Source organism: Podarcis cretensis, assembly GCF_951804945.1.
Source record: "Podarcis cretensis genome assembly, chromosome: 7".
NCBI classification, from domain to species: Eukaryota; Metazoa; Chordata; class Lepidosauria; order Squamata; family Lacertidae; genus Podarcis; species Podarcis cretensis.
Genome location: NC_137176.1, coordinates 17868107 through 17882280, shown reverse-complemented (window position 1 = coordinate 17882280; position 14174 = coordinate 17868107). Strand labels below are relative to the sequence as shown.

Genomic DNA, 14174 nt, shown 5'->3' with positions numbered 1-14174 from the left:
GTGCCCTCTCTGTGTTCAGTTCAGTTAAAAAGAGGCTAGCTGCCACTTGCCTCAAGATGTTTCTTTTCTCTCAGTCAGTATGTCACTCTGTTACATTTTCCTACTTTAAGACTTTGTTTCATATATGTATATATGTGGGCTGTTTGCTTCACTGGACGAAGAGACAAACTCAGCTGAAGGAGGAGAAGGTGGCTGAGTGAGGAGACATTTCCCTGACAGGAAGACTGATTTTTAGTCACCTTCCCCCTCCACCACAGGAGCTAGGGTGGCCAGATACAAAAGAAGGCTGAGCTTGGTTGACAAGCCTTTCTTAAACACATCCATTAATGGTACCGCTGGCCTGCCCTCTCTTATATTTGACTACCCTAGATCTGAGAATCGGAGCCTGGGATAGGCAAAGGAGTAGCCGATGTAAGGGGGCCGCCACGTACAATGAAATGGAGGGACACAGGCAGAGTGTCAAGGGAGGGACAAACTGGGATGCATGTTTCAGCGTTTCGGACTGGAATAATTATAATGCTCCATGTCTGTCCTGCAACTCCAGAAATCAGATTGAATGTGTATGAGGGCATGAGGATATTTTAACCCCAGCGCACAAAACATTCAGCCTTTAACAGGTCCTGCGTGCAGTGCAGGCTGGAGAGGCAGACATTCCCACCTTTTTACCTGACCTGTGCTTCTTAAACTGACACATGCCAGAGTGAAATTGGGCGCTGTGTTTTGAGAGAGACAAATCCAGCTTTGAATGCAGCATCTCCTATTATCTCCCTCTTTCTTTCTAGGAGGATTGGGTAACAGTGTAAAAATTTCCTGGTTTTAAACTCTTACTGTTTTTGTGCTGCTCTTGGAAAAAGACCCTGGCCACCGGCAGCAGAATCTTGCCTATTGATTGGCTGTTTAAATGGGGGCCTGTTGGATCCAAATAAGCTGGATTGATTATACAGCAGCAGAAGGAGCTGAGTGCACAGTGAGCGTTGAGGCGAGGAAGCAAGAGAGAGAGAGAGAGGAAGAGAATATGTACTATGGCATCAGTATGTAACTGCTGGAGCCAGATAATCCTGCTACCTAGCTCCCTCCGTGGACAACTTACTGTGCAGCTTTCTTCCTTCGTGAGAGGATGCCAGCCGTATGCCGGTGAATCAGCTAATAGGACTGGACCTTGGAATAGTTCAATTGACTCATAATCTGTGTCTTTGAATTGAAGATTCACTACTGACAACAAGCCTGGGGTCAGTAAGCCCCCTCAGAGCTGAAGATGCTTATTGAATAAGGTAAGTTTAAATATGTGCCCTTATCACTAGGATGTGATTAAGCTTCAGGTAGTACAAGCCTGGCATTTTTGCATCCTTAAATGTACAGGCTTGCATGTGTGTGGGAGAGCAAGAAAGAGAAGTACTATGTATAGCAAGAGAGAAAAAACAAACTGTAAAAGGGAATAATGGTTGTTTAACCTCAACCCAATAGTAGTGAAATGATGCTCCGCTAACTCCTTGGGAATTGTTTTGCTAGCAAACTCCCCCCACAGCCCCTCCTCCACAAATAAGCAGCATATGGGGGTGGACAACGTGGTAAGTTGTTTTATTTCTGTGATTTTATTTATTTTTTACTAGTCCTGCTGTACTTGTCAAATAGCTTGCTTTGGGGGGGTATTTTTTACTCCTGTTTTTGCTGGGCATTTGCAACTGCTTTAAAACAAATCTGTCACTTGTGAACTTAACTCCCGTGCAAAAGCAACTGTTGTTGGTTGTCTAAAAATAACATGGCTTGGCAGGTCCAATAAATGGTGCCCTGACACTAGAATGCATCTGCCTGCAGAGACCAGATCAATATTTCTGAGACAGCATGTGAATCCCATGAGGTTATGATCTTGTGTCTTCAATTTCTGGAGCATTTGTCCCAATTCTGAATGGATTGCCTATTCTCATGGGTGAAAACCACAGGTTTTGCTTCACCTGCAAAATCGTCAAGATTGGAAGGAAATACTTTCTTTAGCCCCGTCTGGAAACTCACAGATGTGAGAGGAAATTCTCTCTGTAAGCTGTGTGGACATTAGGAGTCTGCTTGATTTTGGTTTGTGTAGGTGATGGGTGTATATAGAGTTAAAGCAGTATCACTTCAGATTAATAGGCTTTGCATTATGTTAATCCAGCTGTGCTGATCTGCATCACCTTTTAAATATCACCTAGTCTGCTTATTCTGCTGCTTATGATCACAGCCAAAAGGGTTTTGTGTTCTGTTATTTTATGCTGCTTAATTGCTAGGATTTCTTCTTATGTGTAGAGAAATGGGAGTTGCTATAATGGAGCTTTTGATTAGCTTATTTGCATACTCAGCCACAACTTTCCTGGGGGTTGTCCAATTAACACAATTTGCATAGCATGCTACCCTCACAACAGTGACTTCTTACTCTAAAAGGTAGTCTCACATGGCCAACCATGCTTTTATGCATACGGTAATTAATATTCCATCCCCCCCCACTCCCCTCCAGTAGATTAAGCTCAGCAGGCTCTGTGTATGCACACACACACACAATTATTTTTGACTGATATCCAGTTTTGTTAAAATGAAATTCGGTGTCAAAATACTGGCGTAGTCCAATGCTGGGCATATGTATACTGCACTGTGTTAACTGGCATTTACTTCCAGGTAGCCGCACATAGGATTTTCGCCTTAGTTATTTGTGATAAAGGAAATGTGGGTTGTGGTTTCTGTACACACTTGAACTACACCTATTGAACTCAGTGGGACTTTGTTCTGAGCAGACACGCTAAAGATTGCACTGTCACACTTTAAAAATCTGAAGCCCTTTGATGAACCAAGGTATCTGTTTGAATTGTGAACTGGAGGAATCAATAACAGAAGGGTTTTATTTTAAGAATCAGTACAGAAGGAACACTTGCAACCCAAACACTTAACATGTTGTATACAATGGCAGGCAAATAGGCTGTGGTATTGGTTGTCAACCAAATACACAGCTTTTTTTTTTTTCCTTCAGCAAAACTCTAGGAACACGGTCCAGCCAAACTCTTATATCCCAACTGAAAAGTTCGATACTTTAATGTATCTTATGGAAATCAATGGGACTGAAACCTGAGCTAGCTGGATCATGCTTTAAGTGTGTGCAGTGCTCATATTTTAGAAAGAGGAATGTTGACTTACCTGTATGTAGTATGTATGCTGGTTTCAGCTAAGGCTTTGGAAATCCATTTTGCATTTATGCAGTTGCACAGATCACCATCATTTAAGCAGGATTGTAATAGCCTTGTTTACATTATGAAGAGGCTCGATTTAAAACCAACATATCCTTGGGCAAGGGAGGATACCAGACAAATGGGCTGAGGAATATTTCCTGTCTCTGTCTTGTGAGGTGGACTGGTTGTGGCATCCTGCACATCATGCCAAATATAATGAAGTCTCTCTCTTTTACATTTCCTGCATTGGATATCATTTTGATGAAGTGCTCTGGTGAAGCTTCATGACATCCTTGGTCATTGTGTCTAGGCTCTTTAAGGACAACATATTACTTATCCTGGGGAGATTTGCTTTTTCTTCACTGTCTGCGAAAGAATCTCTCATAATAATTAGCAATGTCATTTTGCAGCAGAGGGAATATAATTGACTCCCACTCATACACAGTGTCTAAAAACATTACCACTATGATATGCACACTTGGGTAACTCAAAAAAAATGGAGCTTCTAGAAGGATTTTTACAAACTAAAGATATCAGGCATGCTCTTTACTTCTGTATGGTAAAGCTAATATGGATTGGAGAGTTTTTCAAGGATGACTGAAAGCACATGTGTTCTCTGCTGTTGGCCCTGTGATGGAAACTCCTAACTATCTAAAACTGGTTTTACATGCTTTGGAAATGTCCATTTTTGCTTTTATACCTTTGAGCATAATCAGTCCGTATTTTGTTCTGATGTTTTCATTCGGGCTCACTTAGACTTCCCCGTTCTAATAACTTTGCCTGTTTGGGAACAAATTTTCTTTATGCTGTGGAACAGAAATCCTTTTTTTCTTCCCCTGCAGTTAACTTCTTAGAGCCATTAGGGGGCTCTTTCTTCCTATGTTATTCACGCAGCAGGCTATGTTACAAAAATACAATTGATCCTTTCTGCCTTGCTTTACTGATTCTAAAAAGTTCTGCTTCAATTGGCTTATTTTAAATGTAGTGATACTGTATTTAGCTAGAAATATTTGTCCTCCTTGATATTTGATGATAATGAAAAAAACTGTTTCAGATGTTATTGGATCACCATACATTAATATATTAGGATTTTTCTCTCTCTCTCAATCTCTCCTTGAAAAGATGGAGTGAAGTGTTATATAATACAGCATAAACATTCTTAGCATATATAGGATAAGAATTCTGGTATCAAAAGGTGTTTGGGAGTTGATTGAGGAATAGGACTGAAGTGGTTCTGGGTGGCAGGGATAGTTGAAGGCACAAACTGATGTCTGGTGCAGAAAGATTTGGTGCTGGAGGAAGGCATGATTTGGCCTCCACTTCAGGCAGCAAAATGTCTTAGGCTGGCATAACCCAACCATATTCAGTCCTTGACATCATTACTTAAGGAACACTGGGTAGCAGAGTTGCCAGACCCAAAACATGTGCTCCATCTAGATGTTTGAATCTGTTCTTGAGAGATGTGGGGAGAGAAGATACTGCAGGAGTTCATATAAAGCTAATGAAAAGGATGCTGTTGGTTCAACCTATATGGGCCACAGTCCTTGGGTCACTTAGTACTCGTAGTGAGGCAAGAAGCTACAATATAACCTGGTTAGGCTTTTAAGTAGGTTGATGTACAAGTTTAAGGCAAATAATTTTTGTGCCCAGTTCATTGGGAAACAACTGTCTCATTTTCAGTGGGACATCCTATTGACAGAAGCGTCTCTCGCTTCCCATCCCAATCCCAGCTGTCCTGTTTTGGCTCCCGTGCTTTGGCTGTGCCAGAGGATGCAGCCAAAATGCATAGCTCACTTTTTCCCACCCTGTGGCATGAGTCAGTTGGCTCACGCCAGAGCGCAGGACCAAAAAAAGTTGGCCAGATTAGGCACAGGGTGAGGCCCTAAGAGCTTGTGAGGGCCCCTCACTGACCCAACCTGGCCATGCAATCATTTACTGCCCAAACTACTGGGCTCTCAAATGCTTTTTGGTAGCAGATAGGCAGTGTCAGCTTTGAATGGGAGCCATCTTTTATTATTATTCGAAAGCAAAGGAAATGCCACATTTATCTTCTTCTTTTTTAGATTATGAACCAGTATCAACAGTCCTGGTTTGTTTTTTGTTTTTGTTTTTTTTAAAGCACTATATAAATATTACAGTGGTACCTCAGGTTACAGACACTTCAGGTTACAGACACCGCTAACCCAGATATAGTACCTCAGGTTAAGAACTTTGCTTCAGGATGAGAACAGAAATTGTGTGGCGGCGGTGGGAGGCCCCATTAGCTGAAGTGTTACCTCAGGTTAAGAACAGTTTCAGGTTAAGAACGGACCTCCAGAATGAATTAAGTTCTTAACCCGAGGTACCACTGTACTAACTGTTTTTGCACTAAAATAGCTCTTCAGGTCTAGTGCCCAAAACATCTGATAGTGTTTAATTATATAATTGCTCATTTCACTTGGGTTTTTGAACTAGAGAATTGCATAATTTATTGTTAGACTTGAATTCCAGTATTAAACTTGAATTTAAGGTCTGTGGAAAAACAACAGATGTATTGGATTCTGTTCGTTGAATGATTGCACTTAGTATAAGGATTTCTGTTGTATGCATAAAATGGCTTCTTGCTTTCGGCATAATACTGATTTGTTTTGTGAGTTATTCCATAGCCATGATAACCCATGAAGTATCAAGCTCACATTATTTTTGAAGTAAGTCTAAGTAGTTCTTATAAGCGAGATCATCAGCTTTGATAAAGTACAACCTCTCTTTCCCTGAAATTGCTCTGGAGAAACGAGTGAGCAGGGAGTTAGCTATTGTTGGAGAGAAGCCTCACCAGCTGTTCCTTTTCTTGTCAATATATCAAGTAAGATTTGAAATACCGATGTGCTAAATGCAAATTTCAGTTAGCACGTTACAGTTTTGAAGAGCTTCTTTCCCCCGCCCCTCTGCATAGTATTTCCCTGTGATAAAATGTTCTCTCGATGATTTAAGACAAGCCCATCTTATAAGCCACCAAACTGAATGCAGCCATTGCCAGGTGCTTGACAACCATTTCTTTCCCCACTTTTGTAATCACAGGAAGGAACCAAAAGATGGAGGATTATTGATTACTTGCTGGGATCCTTATATGCAGCTGGTGGGCTGTATTCAGCTCAGTGGGCTTGCTTTAGTAAATCTTGGTGGCTCAAAATGCACGAACGTTTAGGTATCCTGGAGAAAAAGAGGGCAGGGTTCCTGCACATTTTGATAGTTGTGTAGAAGAGGGGATTACAGCAGGAGTAGTGGTCATGGCAAGCTACACTTGTTGAGGATCTCTTCTGCACAGCTGCCCTCATTTTCACCTGAGTCCCCTATGCAGACCTGCTCTCATATTACAGTATTGTTGGAGTAGAACTTTTATTCTTCCTGATATACCTCAAGTGAGTAGTGCAGATAAGTATGAACTGCATTTAAATGTTGCTTTTGTGAACGCAGAACCGATGCATGTAGCATAGGTTGGGAGGCAGAAGAACTCTGAACTACAGGTTCTCCGTTTTATTGTTTCTTTTATAATCATTTTTTAAGTGCATATGCCTGGAATTTTTCAATTGCACGTTAAGCTTCTACCCATGCACACATTTACAGTGGATCTTCTTGGGATCTTAAATTTCAGTGATGACCTATGCAATACCCTCACCTCTCTGCTTCCATTCTACCTCATAGTTGCAGCACTCCCTGAGGCTCTGCACCCAGTGCAACCAAACTGGTTATGCCCCTCTAAATCTGTTCCAGGCTGCCACTGTTACTGCCGCTACCTCCAATCACTGCCATGAGGCCTCACAGGCTACCACTACTGCTGCCACCTACTGTCACTGCTGTGTGGACCAAAGCTCCCATCACTAAGTGATCAGCATTATCATTTATAACAAGGAACAAGTGGGGATTGTGCAAATGTTTTATTTTTTGTCATCATAGCTGTCAACTTTTCCCTTTTCTTGCGAGGAATCCTATTCGGAATAAGGGAATTTCCCTTTAAAAAAGGAAAAAGTTTGCAGCTATGGTTGACATTAATAATTATCATTTTTATATCCCATTCTAAAGTGTTCACAATTCCTTCAGACTGTAATGCTTACATTAACTTGCTAAGATATGTCAATATTCTTTTCCACATTCCGAAGATGGGGGACTGAAGTTGAGAAAGAGTGGCTTGCTTACCAAAGGCTATCTTCTGAATATGTGGCTGCTCTGTTTATTCCTGACATCATGATTTTTATAGTGGTTGGCAAATATATTTCCTTTTATGTACTTTTTACATTGTTCTGAAATTCTTCACAAGGGAGAGTGGTGCAAAGTGATTCCATGGTAAAGATAAGTGATTCTGAAACACAAGCTAATGAAATCTCTTACAGTCTGAGGCATGGTGCTTAAATATAAATAAAACATTCAGCAATGCTGAATGTTTAAAGATGGCTAAAGCAATTTTTCAGATGTGTCTCAGTATGAATCTGGAGGAGCATCCTAACAGGATTTCAACAGACCCACCGACATGCCAAATACTTAAGATTCCTTCTAGTCTTTGATGTTCCTGGATCTCTTATGAGACGCCTACCTACTGATCCATTCCAGTTGGCCTTTTGTATTATCTGGATGTACACATTCCTAGAGGTCCACAAGTGGCTGTGGAAGACATGGACACCAGCATGTCCCCCCCCCCCCAACTCAGGGCGACAGAGAGTTAATACTCCAAATAAATCAACATATGTAACTAGAGTCAGATAACAGGTTTGCCACTTCTGGTACATCTGATGGCTGAGCAATGACTCCACCTCAACGTGGGTGGATCTATCCTCAGAGAAACTGGGGTTCCAGATCTACCCCTCCATTGGTTCTCAATAGGTATAGGTAAAAGGTAAAGGTAAAAGTCCCCTGGACAGTTAAGTCCAGTCAAAGGTGACTGTGGGGTTGCGGCGCTCATCTCGCTTTCAGGCCGAGGGAGCCGGCGTTTGTCCACGAACAGCTTTCTGTGTCTTGTGGCCAGCATGACTAAACTGCTTCTGACACAATGGAACACCGTGAAGGAAACCAGAGTGCATGGAAACACCATTTACCTTCCTGCCACAGTGGTCACTATTTATCTACTTGCACTGACATGCTTTTGAATTGCTAAATTGGCAGGAGCTGGGGCAGAGCAACGGGAGTTCACCCCGTTGCAGGGATTTGAACCGCCGACCTTCTGATCGGCAAGCCCAAGAGGCTCCATGGTTTAGACCACAGTGCCACCCCCTCCATTGGTTCTCAGTAGGTTTACCTGCAGTCCACCTGAAGGAAGTGCTGGATCTACAAACTTTGTCATGGAGGACAAAAACCTGTACTGCCACTGCCACCCCACTCTCCCGGTTGTGAAATCCATGTGACATTTTTTTTTTTTAAAGTGTTGCCTTTGGAAACTTTCCAAATGCTGTCTGTTGACCCTCCCAGCATTGGTGAAGGATACACCACCAGCGGGCCTCACCTCGGAGAGGATGGGAGGAAGGCAGCTCTAGCTGCAGTGAAGTCCCTGAGCCCTGCTCAGCCATGACACTACATGCAGTCCTAGTCCTGGGCCCAATGAGAGTGACCAACGTGCTCCTAAGTAAGACAGCGCATAAAAGGGCACCTCTGTCAAAGACCACCCAAAAGCACCCTTGCCATGTTTCCTTAGGAGTCAGTGGAGCTTGCCTACCCTGGGAGGGGTGTGGACTGGCAGAGGTACTTCTAGCAACTGCACAATTGAGCAGCTGTGGACGTGGGATCTGGCAGACTTACAGCCAGGCCGATAATGTGACTGCTGGTATCTCCTGCTTACCTTTTGCAGGGCCTTGGAGAGAAGGCATCCATGGACAAAAAGGTTGTTCTGAGGCTCACATGTTCTTTTTGCTATACAGTAAAAGCTGGTCCAGTGTCGAGGGCCTTCTGGCGGTTCCCTCGCTGTGAGAAGCCAAGTTACAGGGAACCAGGCAGAGGGCCTTTTCGGTAGTGGCACCTGCCCTGTGGAACGCCCTCCCACCAGATGTCAAAGAGAACAGCAACTACCAGACTTTTAGAAGATATCTGAAGGCAGCCCTGTTTAGGGAAGCTTTTAATGTTTAATAGATTATTGTATTTTAATATTCTGTTGAAAGCTGCATGGCGGGGTATAAATAATAAATTATTATTATTATGTAAAAGCAGAGGAGCAATGGGCTTCCCCTGCCCATTTTGAGGGGTATGGTGGGCCTACAGGAGAATTTCCTCCAATTTTGCCACCTACCTAACCTACCACCCAGGGTACATGCCCCCTTTTGTACCCCAGATCTGGCACTGTCTGTGGGTGGACCTGACATCCAAGCAATGCCTTTCCACTCATTGTTAAAACCCTCAGTTCATTTCTTGGCTCCATTCAATGCTTCCAGCCTTAATTAAAGGTAAAGGTAAAGGTACCCCTGCCTGTATGGGCCAGTCGTGTCCGACTCTAGGGTTGTGCGCCCATCCCACTTAAGAGGCCGGGGGCCAGCGCTGTCTGGAGACACTTCCGGGTCATGTGGCCAGCGTGACGAAGCTATTCTGGCGAGCCAGCACCAGCGCAGCACACGGAAACGCCATTTACCTTCCTGCTATAAAGCAGTACCTATTTATCTAATTGCACTTAAGAGTGCTTTCGAACTGCTAGGTGGGCAGGAGCTGGGACCGAAAGACGGGAGCTCACCCCGCTGCGGGGATTTGAACCGCCGACCATACGATCGGCAAGCCCTAGGCACTGAGGTTTTACCCACAGCGCCACCCGCGTCCCAGCCTTAATTAATTGTGCCTAAATCACTGGCTACGAACACGAAGAGGGGGAGCAGGTGAGTTTCTCATGTAACAAATGACAGTGATAGTGCTTGCACTTTTCTACAAATGCTAGAAATATTCTGAGAAAGAAAGAAAGAAAGAAAGAAAGAAAGAAAGAAAGAAAGAGGGGGAGGGGAATCTGGGGGTTATAGTTCATCCAGAGGGGCAACTGCCCCCATGCCTGTGGCCTTCCAGACGTTGTTGCACCCCATCTATTCCAGCCAAATATGACATAGGAGCGCTGATCAGTTTTGCATGTGGCAACCCCTGGACTTTCCAAAACTGCAAGTTCAGTCCACATAACAAAAATGTAGGAATGATTTGTTTTACCATGTGGGTAGACAATGCAGTATCGGCAAAGCAACAATAATTACTGTAAGTGGGGGAAATGTACTATATCTTGAAAAATGTACTTGGTCAGTATTAAAGGCTGTAGATAGGTAGCCGAAGTACAGTGAATTTCTTGTATCCCATGTGGAAGTGATCCTCATTGTGGAGACAGCCAGAGATAGTGCTATTACAATTGCCTTTACTTGAATTTCAGAGTCCTTAGAGCTAAGCCAGAGACACTTCTGCTCAGCTAAGACGCTGATTATGCTTTGGACTAGAACAGTGCATGGACAATAATTAATGACATAGGTCTGTAGAGTACAAAATACATCAAAAGGTTCCTGCAGAAGAGCTGATAGCAAGAAAACGTTTCTTAGGGCTTATTGTCCTCCATCGGCAAAATGGCACTTTGGAAAATTAAGCTGTTTACTGCAAAAACAAACTCATTGCAACGCCTTTAATTATTTATACCGTCTATTTTTAGCTTAGGTCTTTTTCATGGATTCTGGTAGTTATGGAGGCACTGTATCAGGGAGTATATACTGTGCAGTTTATTGAAGAGTTTCCGCATAAATCAATGCAAGTTTAACTTTCTGGTCATGGGCTGTTTTGGCTGCTGATAACATATGGTAATGAATTGCTTTCTCAAATTCACAGGAGGCGGCACAAAAGTTCGCAAAGTTTGAGGTTCAGAACAAGCAGTAATTTCTCTAACCTGTTGGTGGGAGCAGGAGACTTTCTCTCACTGTGCTTCCCTCTCTGGTCTGCAGCCCTCTGCTAACATTGAAGGGCAAGCAGCAGGGCTATTTAGGGCTCCTTGACAGTTCATGGGATTGCTGAATGTAGAACAAGATTTTTAACCCAGCATAGTACAACTTAAGAGCTGGGGATGGTAGGTATGCATGTGATCTCTAGTGCAGGGATGGGGAACCTCAGGCATGCCCCCCGCCCCTGAGACTCTGTTTTGCATGCCAAGTACTCATCTAGAATGTAAAGAAAAAGTGATTTATATATGTTGTATGTGCGATATGGTGATGCAGGTGGCGCTGTGGTCTAAACCACAAAGCCTAGGGCTTGCTGATCAGAAGGTTGGCGGTTTGAATTCCTGCGACAGGTGAGCTCCCGTTGCTCGGTCCCTGTTTCTGCCAACTTAGCAGTCTGAAAGCATGTCAAAGTGCAAGTAGATAAATAGGTACCACTCCGGCAGGAAGGTAAATGGTGTTTCCTTGCGCTGCTCTGGTTTTGCCAGTCATGCTGGCCACAAGACCCGGAAGCTGTCTGCGGACAAACACCAGCTCCCTCGGCCAGTAAAGCAAGATGAGCGCCGCAACCCCAGAGTCATCCACGACTGGACTTAATGGTCAGGGGTCCCTTTATCTTTTTATGTGTGATATAACATTGTGTCACCAGATAGCGACGTGGAGTCCCGTTTTTCTCTATCTGTTTTCCCTGTTTAAATTGACAGTGCTTTAAAGAAAGAATAAGAATGAAAAACTAGAATCCTGAGAAGCTTTCCCAGAATGCTGCATTTTCCTCTTCGTTATTACACAACGGTAATTCAGATTGTCAGTAGACAGTGGAGTCAGTAATGTGTAGTCCTCCTACAAGTGTTGAGTAGTAAAGTGAGGAGAAACTGGGTGATACGTATGCCCATGTGAGAAGCAGGACTCTACTAATTAATTGTATGCAGCAGGGGTTGCCACCCTTTGTGGATACATAGGCACATTTGCAAACTGGAGCAAACACAGAGCAGTCAAGCACATACTGCAACCTATTATCTTGACTACAGTAGAATGGTTCTTTCAAGGCGAATTTCAGCAGAGGAAGGGGACCCAGTGGGTGCCAGAGAAAGCTTCTGTAGATTCTTGTGGACCTGTGGGCACCATGTTGGTGGTTTCAAGGGTGGAAGGGGTGGAATATCCTAAATGTTGGAGGGAAGCAGCAGCAGGAGAAGGACTTATTTTAGGCAGGGTAGATAACACTCTGAGAAATCCCACGGTAACATCACTCTCACTTAAAGATCTCTGAAACAATTTTACAAGAGCTTTGCAGCAGCTCTTGCTGATATAACACATGTGGAGGCAGTTTTTTTTGTTGTTGTTTTCAGTGTCTCTGCAAAGCTAGTGTTAATTGCAATTCTAAGCCAATGAGATCCTATGCTTAAAATATATGACTGCTTGCTTTATGCTCCTAAAGAATAGCAGGGGGTTAGAATAAAAATCACATCATGCTTTCTTTCTTTTTTTAAGTATACAAATATATTTGGTGGTTGGTTGTTCTCAAAGATCTGTACAATTCAGCTAAACTAAATGACAGCTCTTTGTTATAGTAGAGGAAATAATCATATAAACTTCAGCTTCCTTAAAGTAACTGGCAGATAAACAGACAACAATACAAATAGCTACATACAGACTATTAATACATTATGTGGCTGCTTCATAGAGAAGTTTGATCAGCTCCTTCCCTGTTGTCCTTCCACTGTCAGACAAAGAACTTTTTATTCCAACAGGCCTTTAGGAACTGACTGGAAAGAACTAGTGTTATGATGATGTTGTTTTGTACCTTGGAAGTTGAATGGAATCTGTTCCGGAAGTCTGTTCGACTTCCAAAATGTTCAAAAACCAAATCGTGGCTTCTGATTGGCTGCAGGAAGCCCCTACAGCCAATCGGAAGCCGTGGAAGCCACATCGGACACTCAGGTTCCAAAAGAACATTTACAAACTGGAACAATCATTTCCGGGGTTGCAGCATTCGGGAGCAAAAACATCCAAGTTCCAGGGCGTTCGGGATCCAAGGTATGACTGTATCTGTTTTTTTAATGTATCTGTTTATATTGTTTTAATTCTGTTCATGTTTGATTCCATTTTAATGACTATCTTTTCCACTTTTTTTCCTTTTTCTATTTTATCTGTAAGCTGCCTTGAATCCTGGTCTGGGGAAAAGATGGGATATAAATAAGTATTGATGTATACCACCCCAATCTCCGAGCAGTACAGTGGTACCGCAGGTTACATACACTTCAGTTACATATGCTTCAGGTTACACACTCCGCTAACCCAGAAATAATACTTCAGGTTAAGAACTTTGCTTCAGGTTGAGAACAGAAATCGGGCTCCGGCAGCGTGGCAGCAGCGGGAGGCCCCATTAGCTAAACTGGTGCTTCAGGTTAAGAACATTTTCAGGTTAAGTGCAAACCTCCGGAACGAATTAAGTACTTAACCTGAGGTACCACTGTACAAGATTCCAAGTTTTCCAGGCACTTGCCTGTGGTTCATGGTTCCTTTTGGAAATGAGGCAAAATGGAAACTGCACTGTCTTTATGATATATGGTTTATTTACACATATGTACAACCTGAGCCTATGATGGAGGAGTTCACATCATTAATACCCCCAAAGAGTCTTGTTTCTCCCATAGGCAAAGCCTTGGATTCAAAGAGAAATCAAACATTGCTCTCTGATCCTCTCTCCAGCTTTCTTCTAGTTCACATCACAGCCCCAAACTTCAAACTTTAAACACCACCATGATACTTGAGCATCTCTCACGCAAGCAGGTGCAAACATGCAAACAGTCCTATGCAAGTGAAACTCGACTGGATCAAAACTGCCTGATTCAGTGTATAAATTGCGATAAAAGGGATTCCTCCTCCATTCCTAAGCAAAACCAGGTTTCATTGCAAGTACGCAGAACAAGCTCCGTAGTTGGGGGGAATTATTCACCAGAGTGCAGCGCCTTTCTCTCTTCTTCTCTCAGAAATAATTATCCTCCCTGGTTTCCAAAATGAAGCCTTGAGTAATGTTGCCGATTATATGACTTGACTCCTCCATATTTTCTATCTGCTTCCTTTC

General features: G+C 43.0%; 1 protein-coding gene across 4 annotated transcripts in view; it reads left to right on the top strand.

Annotated features, from left to right (window-relative positions):
- The first annotated feature begins 799 nt into the window (after nt 1-799).
- The window catches only part of CDH18 (cadherin 18), a 639311-nt gene continuing 625936 nt past the window's right edge, over nt 800-14174 (top strand). For 3 of the 4 annotated variants that reach the window (XM_079984961.1, XM_079984957.1, XM_079984956.1), the window contains exon 1: nt 800-1271. The gene's annotated coding sequence lies outside the window, so the exon portion shown is untranslated. Of the gene's footprint in view, nt 1276-14174 lie in introns of all 4 variants that reach the window. The other variant, XM_079984960.1, reaches the window with a different exon arrangement.